The following is a 12287-nucleotide window of genomic DNA, read 5'->3' as shown; positions in this document are numbered from 1 at the left end:
CACAGGAACACGTTTTGCGCATACATTTTCAATTGATTACAATTATTAAATAATTGAAAAGAGAAAACGTTGAGGCAACAACAAAAAAAAAGCGGTCCCCAGGTCGGCCACAGCAGGTCCGCGGGCGGTCCATTGATCTATGGGCGCAGCCAGCCAGCACGCCACCACACCGGTCGATCGCCGCTCCGCTGTGTTGGTTGTGTGGTGCATCGATGCACTTCCAGCAGCAGCAGCATCGGGGGCTTATCAATTCAATGCAACCGCGCACCATCACCACCACCACCAACAACAACCACTGTGGTGGGTGCCGATCAAACCATGAACCTCGCGACCTCGAACGCACCAACGTGCGCAATAGGGCGCTAGTGCTAGTGCCGCCCGCGGTCTGGCCTCGTCCACCTCCACCTCCATCATCATCATCATCATCATCAGCGTCATCGTCATCGTTGTGCGCATACGAGCCGTTTGCGTTACGCGTTTGCGTTGCATTAAATTAATTACAATCATTAGAAGGCTGTCGATAAGGATACCATCACCGGTGCGACACCGAGAGGTGCACCGATATGTCACCGTTTTCTGCCCCTGTGCTGTGCTGCGCTGTCAGATCGTCGTCATTTTGCAATCCCGGAATGCATGGTACATCCTGCCCAGCTCTCAGCAATACATTGTAAAAATGCATCATCAACGTTCGACCAACCATTATGCTGCTGTTGCTGCTGCTGTGCAGTTGCGGCGTTGTGCATGATTTATGACCCCGCAACGATCGCAACCGGTTCCACTACGGGGACACCTCTACGCGCGTGAGTGATGCTTTGCCGTTCCGCCTTCCGTTCGCATGCACGCACGCACGCACTGTAGGGGTTCACGATGCACTAATGAAGTCATACCGTGCGATCGACGTAGCGCAGTAAACTGCATCGTACCACTCGCTTTATGGTGCTCATTAGATCAACGGGAATGAATGAAGAAATTAGTCAGCCAGGCCCAGGGGAGTGTGTGTGTGCTTCTGGCTCCAGCTCCAGGCAGAACATTCCACCTCAATCACAATGACACAAAGGATGCTCCAAGAGCTTAAAATGACGGCTTTGAGTGAACAGAATAGAGCTGCAAGATGATTGCGACGCAACGAGCGGTCACAGCAGCGCTCGACGGTGGCGCTTATCGGACGCTAATGATGTCCACACGCCGCTCTAGGGTGGGGCGCCTCCAATCGACAGATTGCATGATTTATGTTTGGCTTGATGTTAAAACAGCAACAGCAGCGGGCAGCAGTAGCAACGCCATCAATACCGCCGATCTGCGTGTTTGTACAATGTACTGTCCACGTTTATTGGTTAGGAGATGATCGATCGAATTCGAATCGATCAAGGAGGGTGTCTCATATTTGAGTAACTTTTTTTTTCGGAGCAATGTCGGAACCAAACTGAACCAGAGATAGACCCGATGGCACGCTCAGCCTCTTGCGCGCTGCAGTTACCAGTTCGAACCGGTCGTTGGTCGTTTGGCAAAAAGGGGCAATTAGAAGTGCGACGTTATCTGGTGCGACGAACACTGGTGCACTTTGCATAACGTGTAGCTGGTCGATCACGTTACGCTACTAGGGATGCCGCGGGGTGTAACGACAGTTTTAAATAGTTACCGGACCAATTAGCCGTCCCCGGATAATGGGATGTCGATCGTAAAGGAAGGGGGGGGCACGTGCCAACCCCGTGATCGGACACATCGGTATCATCTTCCACGAGGGTAGCATCCATCCAGCGTAAAACTGACAGATTTATAGCGGCTATCACGAGATCCTGTGAAGTCATTGGAAACGTCGGTACAACACAAGGCAGTCACTCACCGAGGTTCACCTCTTCGCAAGTTACCTAAGGCCACGAAATGTTACGAAAATCGAAGTCACGATTCATCACGCTAACCCTTGTGTATGTGTTCTGGCTAAAGGAGCTCAAGGAGATACAGGAGATCCTTGACTATCGCTTCGCCCCGAAAATGCAACACGGCCCCATTTTGTCGGTGGTACATTTCAAATGGATCCATGTCCATTAGTCGCCCAAACCCTCACAACACGTACACACAACCACACGAAATGCTAAAATGCTGGGCCTCCAGAACTAGGTCACTGACTGCTCGACGGACTGGCGGGCGGTTCTGTGCGAGGCGTGTGTTATCAGCCATGTTCGCGAGTACGCGCGAACGCGCTAGCGCATGCGAACCATAGAGCAATGGCGACGGACGTGACAGCAAAACTCACTCACGCACCCGGGCCAAAGTGGGGCGACCAAATTCTACCAAAACAGCACCGAAAACAACCAAATGTTAGTCAAGTGGCTGGTATTCTGCTGGAGCACAAGGGTCTCGAACGAGAAAACGATTTCATCTTCTGGGTAGCAGCAATATCGGGGCTGCTGTTGCTGCTGCTGCAAGTTGCTTAATAACCGGCAATTCCGCCTAATTTCGACCAATGAAGTAGCCCAATGACAACGGTGCCGGTGACGTGGCACTGACTGTGTGTGTGTGTGTGTGTGGTGTGTTGTGTGCGAAAAGGGTTGGCCACCATCGTCGTCGGCGCGCCGATCATCGTCCTTCGGCGAAACGATTGAAGCACATAAATTATGGCATTGGTATCGTTTATGAAGTGCCGTAAACTGTCGTCGATATCATCCTTCGAAGGGGGTGAGAAGGAGGCAGGATGTAGTGCGAGGCCACATTGGTCGTATTCTAGTTCTTGAGCTCGCAGAGGGGTTGTAAACTGAGTTGAAACGAGGTCGGGCTGGGCTCACCAGTGAGTAATGGCCTTGGGATTTGGCAAACAAAACAATCATCGAGACTAACTGTGCGCGACTGCAACGACTCTCCCATGAGAATATGAGTCTCTGATCTTGAAGGAAAACAAACACACAATCTCACAATGCCAGGTTCTAGTATGCAAATAATGATGAGAAGTGCGTAAAGTCCTAATTGATTTTTAATTGAAATTTGCTAAGACAGTAGCGTATAATGACACACTGGGATATACTCTGACGCTTCTAGGTGTGTAATGGAGCCGTTTTCTCGCAGCGAGGAAATAATTTCCAAAGTCTGACGCAATAGGTCTATCCAGCGTTGTGTTCCCTATCTAGAGCCATGCCGCTAGAACGCCGCCACATCAGCAGTTTCAACCATGATCATCGCCAAAAAAAAAACCAAGGTCAAATCCCTCATAATTTGTGCTCCCGTGCATAAATCATCTGCTGCTCGCTTATCAGTACGGCACAGCTGCCCCGGCCGCACTCAACACTGCACCGCATGGCGCAGGCCACCCGGAACTCCAAGGTTGTTGATGGATGGCTGGCTGGTATGCTGATGCAAATGATGATGCCCATAGCGAGCGGAGGTGTTGTTCCGAGCAAAACCAGTGCCGCCAGTGTTGGCCACTTGGGCGCTATTTTAAGCCCATTGTTGTTGTTGATTCTGCTCGATTGATAACCGAATGCATTGATCAATCCACCGATTCCAAATGCGGCACCCCGGGTGCTCCCCTCCGACATTTCCGCGATGCACTGTGACTCGCACGTGATCACGTTGGACTGGTGCGTTCGGGTGGTAGCGTCCAGTAGCGTAGCCGGTAGTTAGCGTCTTCCTGGCCTAGACTTTCAATATTGAAAGTGATCAATGATCGAGCCCCATGATCGAGTCAGTGCTATGTATATCCGCTACATCACTTTACGGCGCAAAAGTGCGGACCTCTGTTTGCACAACCACTTGTCGAACGGGCTGCTTGATGGGTCACACCTAGCAGTGTGCACATTATTGGCCAGCCATGGAAGAGACACTTGAGCACAAGTTACGGCTGTACCTAATCCTGATAATACCGCAGCTCCGTCCGGTCACTTCTATAAATTCCTACTGCAACTTATGCGCTCGACTTTGGAGCAAGTCTTGAGATGGTGTTTGCAAGTATCAAGCTCAACACTGCCCAGTTCAGCAAGGGAAACCCGAGTGTCCCAACGAACCAATCAACTGAAGCCATCAAGTAATATTAACGCAGAAGGACAGTCCCCTCGGTTCTTGGGTATCAATATCGACATCTGGGACAGCTCAATTGGTTTCATAACTTGAAGTTGCGCTACTTCTACATGCCCCGTGCATCTACTACTAGTAACCAGAAACGACTCGAGCAAAACATTCTAAGCAATAATTTGGAAAAGTTCCCTTCAAGACTTTACAGATTTCCTGCACTTTGCACTTCATTAAGCACCTTCCACACTAACAACCAAGTATCAATTATAGTAGGGGCCCACGGGTACGTACCACTTCCGAAAAAGATCAGCCAACACTGGAGGAGCGTTCGGAACGCACTAAACGACGGCCGAAACACGGGCCGCCAACAATGCCACCGTCGTGGGGACCACTTTACTCGACGAAATCGATGAAACCGTCGACACGTTGGTGGTCGTGGTGGTGGGTAGTACCCGGTTGCTGTTGCTGTTGTTGTTGCTGTTGTTGGTATTGGGCACTCGGGATTTGCTCGATTATTGCCGATCGACGGCAACGACGTCGACGACTGCGATGGAGACGATTCTTCTTCTTCGCACACTCGCAAACACTCGGAACGCTTCCTTATTCTTTCTCGCACGGACGACCCAACCCCTTGACGAGGTTCCGTACACACCACTTACAGCCCACTTCACAACACAAGCTGCCGATAGGGATGGACCCGGTTCTGGAACCGTGGATCCGGGATACGATTGGATTTAATTAAAAACTTTCAATATGTAAACACACACGCACACAAGCAAAAAGGCACTCGGTGTACTACCGACCCACACGCGACCACACACTAGCACACACGATCACTAAATGAAAACAGCTGGTATTATAAGGCGCGAAACGCGATTGTAACTGTCGGAACACTTTGGAACACTCGTTGCCGCAATGCCTGGTGAACTGATAGTAGTAGAGGGTAGTACGCGCGCGATTAGCAAAACCCGGCACAACAGTACACTAGTAGATGATCACAAGCACGGATGCACTAGGCGGTATACACTGGAACTAAGGTCACTAGTCTAGCACCCTTGGTAGAATATTTGAACTGTAACTGTAAAATAAAACACGAAAAAAAATCAAACATTGAACACAAGACTACCGGACATAGAAGCAACTTAGCGAGGACACACTCGCGACACCATGTTATCAGTGATCCCCGAGAGCACGCGATCGTCGACGAAACGGCGTGTGAAACATTTTCTTCTCTTCACCAAACAATCTACTACCACACATGAGCGCATAATTTCGGTGGCGGGGACATTGGAGTGGTTGTTTTGGCCACGAAACCTTCCAACACCAACGCGCGAGGGGTGTGAGTGTAACAGCACTTTGTTTACTCCCGCGATCCACTCAGCTAAATACGCTTATCTAGCTCCACCACCGAAGGCGACGTTCATTGTTGAACCATGATCGAGTTCGTGTTGTGTTGGTGTCGTGCAGCGCCTCGTGGCCGCGATCTCGATACCCATACAGGAGGAGGTTCGCGGTAAAGTTTCGCGTTTTTTTTTGTTTGTTTGAATGCTGGCCTCTTACTCTGCTACCAACACACTTGGACAGTGGATGCTGGATGCTGGATGATGTTCTGATGTTACTGATGAATGATGTTCATTCTTAAGCTCTCTTGGCGAGAGAGATCAGGTTGCGATGATGATGATGATGATGTTTCCATACACGATTTCTATTGCATGATCGTAGTATCTCTGGTCTTTATAACGATCCTTCGTGAAAGAGGATCATTAAATAGAATTTTAAGCCTAAAAGTCCCATTCTCTCCCCAAAGCTAACCTTCGGGAGCACTATGAACCACCAATGAACTGGTCACAGGTTTTGTCCGGCGGTCTTACGGTTGTTTGATGTGATTTACTTTATTTGTGAGTCACGAAACCAGCGGCAACTGCCAACCAACGGCTCTTATCGTGCAACCAAACAACCGGCCTCTCGAATTGCATGACCAGCATGACGCCAACAGTGTCAGCACAAAACACCGCACCGCAGCACCACAAAGCAAAACCGGCTACACGGTGCCCGTTGGGTGTTATCTTTCATCATGAAAAATACAAAATTTCCCTGGAAAAAGTGCTCGTAACGATCGTTGAACTCAGTTCTGTCTGGACAGTAGCCGTTAGCCCTTTTGGAGTACAGTAATCGGCGGCGACGATACTCAAATTACTGCATTCGACAACAACACGGTGCACACGCTGCAATGAAAGAAAGAAAGAAATTGATAACCGTTAGTTGTGAATGTTGTTTTATGCTTTGCATTTCATATAAAAAAAACCATCCATTGAAGAGTACCATTATTATCATAAATGCTGTATTGAAAAGCTCGCATGACCTTTCCAGAGAGCCGAATCGGTTGAAACCGGTTCGCTGGAGTTGGGAATATTTTAAATTATTGTCACAACCACGCGGTGGGAATTGCTAAATCCAATAAACTATTTCTGCATTAATGCGTTTTACTGTCCGGCTTCCTTCGGTTCCACTTTTGAACATCCCAACACAAACCACAATGCCCAGAGTCATCTCTCGCACACACACACACACACACACACACGTCTCATCTCAACACGCCTTCCGAGGGTGCACGAAACAGGTTAACAAGTGATAACAGCATAAACAACGGCGGTATCATCTGGAAAGCAAGAGAAACGTCGAAATAACAAAAGTTACTCCCGTTGGTCGCGCAAAGAACGCACGATCGGGACAGTCACAAACAGTCTTCAAGCGACGAAGACGTACGAAGAAGATCAATTTCTTCCAAGAGGAAACCAGCCGTCCACCATCACAGCACACCCGGTGTAGTGCCGGGCGATACCACTCGTTGGGTTCATCTACATAAATTAGCATATATACCGGTGCCGACCAGCGGAGTTCCGATCTCCGGTTTTTGGTGGGTGCTGCCGTGCCGTGCCGTGCCGTTGGCATTCCGAGCGGCGGTACCACTGGAGGGGTCTCGCCGCAGAGCCGTCGCCGAATGCAATTTAGCACCGTTTTGGATGTTTTGGCTAAAAATAGAAAGCTAAAACCGAATGTGCCGAAAAGGAGTTGTTGTGTCCGGGAACGGCGACTAGCGTTGATACTTTGTTCTTCTAAGATTCAGTATTATACTGGATCGTATATCGTAAATAGTTGTTTAAAAAGATGTTAAATTGATTTAAAAACTTATGCCATGAGTCTCAAGTTACAACTAACCATAAAATACGCATTAGCGATCTGATTACTTGTTTTGCAGTTGCGATCGAAATTCGATAGCGGAAAGATGACAGGCAGATGGGCCACAAATGTGTATTCAACGTAAAGTTAGAGAACCCCAATCGGTACAACCAACCAGCAAGATCACTGACGCTTCAGGAAGTAGGTCAAAGGCAGCAATACAAAGGCGTGATGTGATGATGTCACACTCATAACCGACCCAAAACACACGCACCACCCTTCCACCGACCTCCGAGTGACCTTCGGAACGATAAGTGGCGACTCACCGGGCGACACATCTTTTGGGGCTTGCCAGAAAGGATCGCAACACTTTCGCTACTCTCATGAGGGGATTTTAGTTTGCTTCCACTGACCACCATCAATAGCCAGGAATATATAATTTGGAACGTTCCGCATGATAGTGACGTGCTCTGCTCGGCGAACTATGTAAATCCGGTCCCGGTGTGGTTGGTTCGTAAATTTATTGTTTCCATAAACGTCACCATTCGCGATTTCTTATCCACTTTTATAGCTAAAGGAAACATGGTTTTGCGAATTCACGCCGCACATCGTGTGAGTGCCGGTTCCTGTACGAAGAACGCGTTGACGCGATGCGATGCACGCGGCGTTTATTATCCCGCTGCGACATGCCGGGCCTTTCGCATCAGAGACCGTGGCTATAGATAAGAGTGTGTCAAGCACTTTGTAGCCAACACACGCCGGATCGCACCGTGCGTAACGCCGGTAAACGCTATCAGTTATCGGGATCGATAACGGGGACCTCGTCAAGGAGAATCGATAAGACCAAAAATAACAATCAGGTTGCGGTTGCGGTCGCAACGGTTAAGTATGCCAGATGCAACCAGCTGCGACCGGATTTGTTCCCTCTGATCCTCTGTCCTTTCAATTACTGATTGGCCAATGTTTAAGCGGTATTAATGAAGGATTCTTAGGTGTTTAGAACAACGCTTGGTAGTGGAAGTGAAGAGAGAAAATGGTTTTCCATTAAATGTGATCTGCAGACAAACGCAGCAAGGAACGAAACTCGAAACATCGCATCGGCTAAAGCAGCGGAATGGAGACCTTGTCCGTCTCACAGCAGGACAGCATGACTTCGGCCGCGAAGATAAATAGTTTGCCACCATCTTGAACGTGCGCGGAGAACCTGATGAAAGCATCCATGGAGCGTCTTCCCCTAGGAAAGGTTCCATCCTTGCCGCACATTTGTGGGGACCTGTGTGGCGACCTTCCATGGACCGTGCCGAAACACGTCGTCGTTGTCGCCGTCGTCATGGTCGTCGTCATTTGCGAAACGTCGGTATATGAACCATGTGGCATGTGGCTTCCAACTGTGTCCATTTAAGCTGCTTTTGCTGCCATAACGGGCAGATATTACTTGGGTTTCCGATCCTCCCGATGTGACGCCCACGGACACTTGGTGTCATAAGGCCTTCAGTGACTTCCCATTTCAGAGGGATTCACAAGAAGACAAAGTATTCCACGTCACTAAAGGCAAGGGACTGGCACATGCGAGCTGTGGAGGGTGCGCAGAAGCTACGAGCCAAAGGTTCGCAAAGAAATTCGCGCGTGCCATACCGTTTACGGAACGGACACGGTTCATGCTCGATAGCAATAAAAGGCGACGGCGATGCGTCCACGCGCCAGGATGAAATATGAGGTGCTCGAGGTCCTTTCTGTGACTTATTTGGTAGAAAGCAAAACGCCTGGTATATAGTATTCCGGTGGCAGGACGCCGCGGCAGTAACTCGTCTCGTGGAAAATTAAAATACAATTGTTTGACTTGCTCCCTTTGATTTGACCCAAAAAACTGTTTAAATGATAGCTACAAGATGATAATTGGAATATCCAATGAGCCTATCCACGACTTCATACCAAATTATTACTGATTTGGTAGAAGATTTCATGCATAATCGTTAAAGAGATAGTTGGAGCCAAAACCATTGCAAGCAAAGTATAAAAATCCTCACAAACACCGAAATGAGTCTCAACAGCACGATGCGCAAGCGAGGCGTATCTGTTGCATCAACAGCCGGCCTCATTAGCCAGAATAACAAATAGGACAATCAACAGCAGCCGGCTGCGTTGCATGCGCTGGTTCGCTCTTTTGTAAAGAGCTCTTGTCACAATTCGTCATCACTCGAGCACCGGGCGGCCACTTATCTGGGCAATTTGTAGCGGGCTTACGCCGCATACACAACAAACTGCAACGTGAATCGCATATGCAATCGCCTGCACTCGGCGACTATCGACACGCAGCCTGCACCCGGGAGCATCTTCTCCTTTCGTTGACCGGGACGACGCGGTTGCACGATTTGCACGAAAATAGCCACCACCACCGCACACGCCCACGTGCTGTTTGAACAATAATTTAATGAGCCAAGCGGCATAAACAGACAAGGCGCACAAGAACACAGCACACGTCGGCGCAGCGCGATGAAGTGTCAAGACATTAACCAAGGAAGTACCTCGTACACGATAGAGGCGGGCGAGCGTGCGCGCGCCAACCACTCTTCAGAGAGCAGGCTACTAGAGATCACCGCCGACTACCGCTAGTACCAAGCGCGTACGCCAGATGTAAACAAACCGCAAATGGGTACACGGCTGTGGCCACCACCGAGCCACAGTGTACTCGCGTAGAATGGTTCCAGAGTTTAAGTACGAGATAAACACATGGATGGCGGACCCCACGTATTTCAGCATTGTTTGGTGCAATTTACATCAATTCTGCTTCAGCAGCGCAACCAGCGACGCGCGCGTCCGGTGTGTGTGTGTGTGTGTGTGCGTGTGTAGTAGAGGCCAAAGGGGGAGTAATGATGGTGAGGTGGTTACTAAAAATAAACAGAAGACCTCCACCACCGGTTTTCGACGTCAACGACGACGACGACGACGACGACGACAACGACTACGACGAGGGATCATCCCTCCTCCCCCGGGGGAGGGCGTTGATGCTGCGTATGTACGATGATGATGCCCGTTGTCATTCAAACGGTGCGAGCGAGCAGGAAGCTCCGCCAACACGCTGCACACACACAAAACGCTAATCACCTTCGCGCCGAGCGGAGGACACCCAGGCAAGGTGATTACAACGCGGATCGATCCGCGACGCGATCCACGTTCGATCGCTTCTTCGCGGGCTTCGCAAGATTCGCTTACCTTTCTTCGTTCGATCCTCAACTACAGCACCCTCCCCCCAGCAGCACGGTTTCTTGTCTCGTTCTCCTGCTCTCCACACTGAAATGATAAAGTCCGGTTTTTGCGCGAGTATCTGCTGCTCTCTGTCATTGTACCGTTACACGGTGGCGACGACGGCGTCCGTACGTCCGGCGCAGGTGGACACCAGGCGTCGTCGTTACACGCGCCCTCGACACACACACAGAGCGCTCACACAGCAAGGATTGGTTCGCTGGCTCGAGGAGTCAGAGAAATGGCCAAGAACGCGAACGAGTACGCGAAATGCGATCACTGCATCCGCGCGATCAAACCTTTGTAGCACTTTGTATCTACCAGGTACTCAGCAGCAGCGGCAGTAGTAGCAACAGTATGCACAACACACACGCCGGCCGTCGACGACTGTCACTTGAATGAGCTCGGTGTGGAGCAACGGTGTCCGCGCGCTTCACGCTTTGGGAGCTGGAGGTGATCGCGAAATGAACGGCAGCAGCAGTGGCGGCCGCAGTCATCGTGCGGTGCGGTTACCAGCTGGTTGATCGCTGGTTCGACTCGATCTTTTCTGCGAAGAAGGTGGAGGGGAACCCGTGGCCGTGGTGTGCGTGTGTTCCGACACGTGCGTATACACGTAAATTGGGCCCACAGTAAACCCCTGCTAGTCCCACCTGGTGAGGCTGGTTCGTCTAGTTGCTGCTTTCGGCAGACACAATAGAAGCAACCAGCACCAGCTGAGTCGTTAGAAGGGAACCGAAACCACGCAATGCGGCTTCGTCGCTTGGGATGATTGTGTTGGGACGCCGCCGCTTCCCGTTACGCACACTCGCTGCTCTGTCTGATAAACAAATAAAGTGAGAAAGCACAACACGCGCCGACTAGCCGACCGGTGCACTACTGGAGGTGGCGGTCCGCTTATCAAGGTTCCTCGCCTCGTGATAGTGATCCATCCATCCATCCATCCGCCGTACAAGCATCGACACAAACGTGGCCTTAATCCTTCACTCTGGAAGCTATCGGGCGGTTCGGGCTCTGCGATACCTCCGTCAACACAACAGTAACAAGCCAAGGGCGTTTCGTGGTATAACTTACACTTTACACTTAACACTTTGCACGTTATTTTCGAGGATCCGGGCAGGAGGCTTCTCCGTTGGTTCTATCGCGTCTGTCCGGCTGCGGATCAAAAGGCTTAAACCTGCGTGTCCGTGTCCGTGGCTTGCCGGTGAGAACTTACAGCCCCAGCGAGTGGCGACAACGATGCAAAGTGGGCTCCCCTTGTGGAGCACAGCGACGACGACCGCGAAGACGACGACGACGCACACGCACATCAGAGAGTGTGTGACGGTGTGTGAGTGTGATCGCGCGCAGCTTCTATACCCCGTTGGTGACACTTTACCTTCTCTCGCTCTCTCTCTCTCTCTTGATTTAAGCCGTGGAAACGAATAGGGGTCCTCGCCTCGATCCCCCCAATCGAGTGCGTATGTCCGGACGAGAGCGCAAAGCTCCGCATTGTTGAGTGTGTGGAGCTCTCGGCTAATCGCGGCTAGAGATGGACCATTCGGTGAAGGTCGCCTCGCGATATCTGTTTGGGATGGATAATGTTTCCAAAAGGCGTTCTATCCCTTCATAATGCAAGGTGCTTTGTTATGTTTAAATGTTTCAATGGGAATCTTTTAAGCGAGATCGAGTTCATCAAATTGATGGTGAAACTCATAATTTCTTATTAACATACTATTTTTTTTCTATATGATAGTAATACGTGGAAGCAAATTAATATCTACCACAAAAGGTGTTAAATTCTGATTAGAACGTCCATCTCGAGCACCGGAGCGCGTGGTTTTGCTGGACCAGCACGCACATTACTAGCAGCGAGATCAACGAAA

General features: G+C 50.1%; 1 protein-coding gene across 3 annotated transcripts in view; it reads right to left on the bottom strand.

Annotated features, from left to right (window-relative positions):
• Positions 1-11638, bottom strand: part of LOC125950403 (cGMP-dependent protein kinase, isozyme 2 forms cD4/T1/T3A/T3B) — a 104564-nt gene extending 92926 nt beyond the window's left edge. The window contains exons 1-2 of one of the 3 annotated variants that reach the window (XM_049678368.1): positions 11497-11638; positions 4294-5080 (exon numbers count right to left, since the gene is read on the bottom strand). The gene's annotated coding sequence lies outside the window, so the exon portion shown is untranslated. Of the gene's footprint in view, positions 1-4293; positions 5081-10746; positions 10902-11445 lie in introns of those variants that run through there. The other 2 variants (XM_049678367.1, XM_049678369.1) reach the window with 2 other exon arrangements.
• Positions 11639-12287: the final 649 nt, after the last annotated feature.

The sequence above is a fragment of the Anopheles darlingi genome, chromosome 2, assembly GCF_943734745.1.
Source record: "Anopheles darlingi chromosome 2, idAnoDarlMG_H_01, whole genome shotgun sequence".
NCBI classification, from domain to species: domain Eukaryota; kingdom Metazoa; phylum Arthropoda; class Insecta; order Diptera; family Culicidae; genus Anopheles; species Anopheles darlingi.
This window is presented reverse-complemented; position numbering and strand designations above follow the sequence as displayed.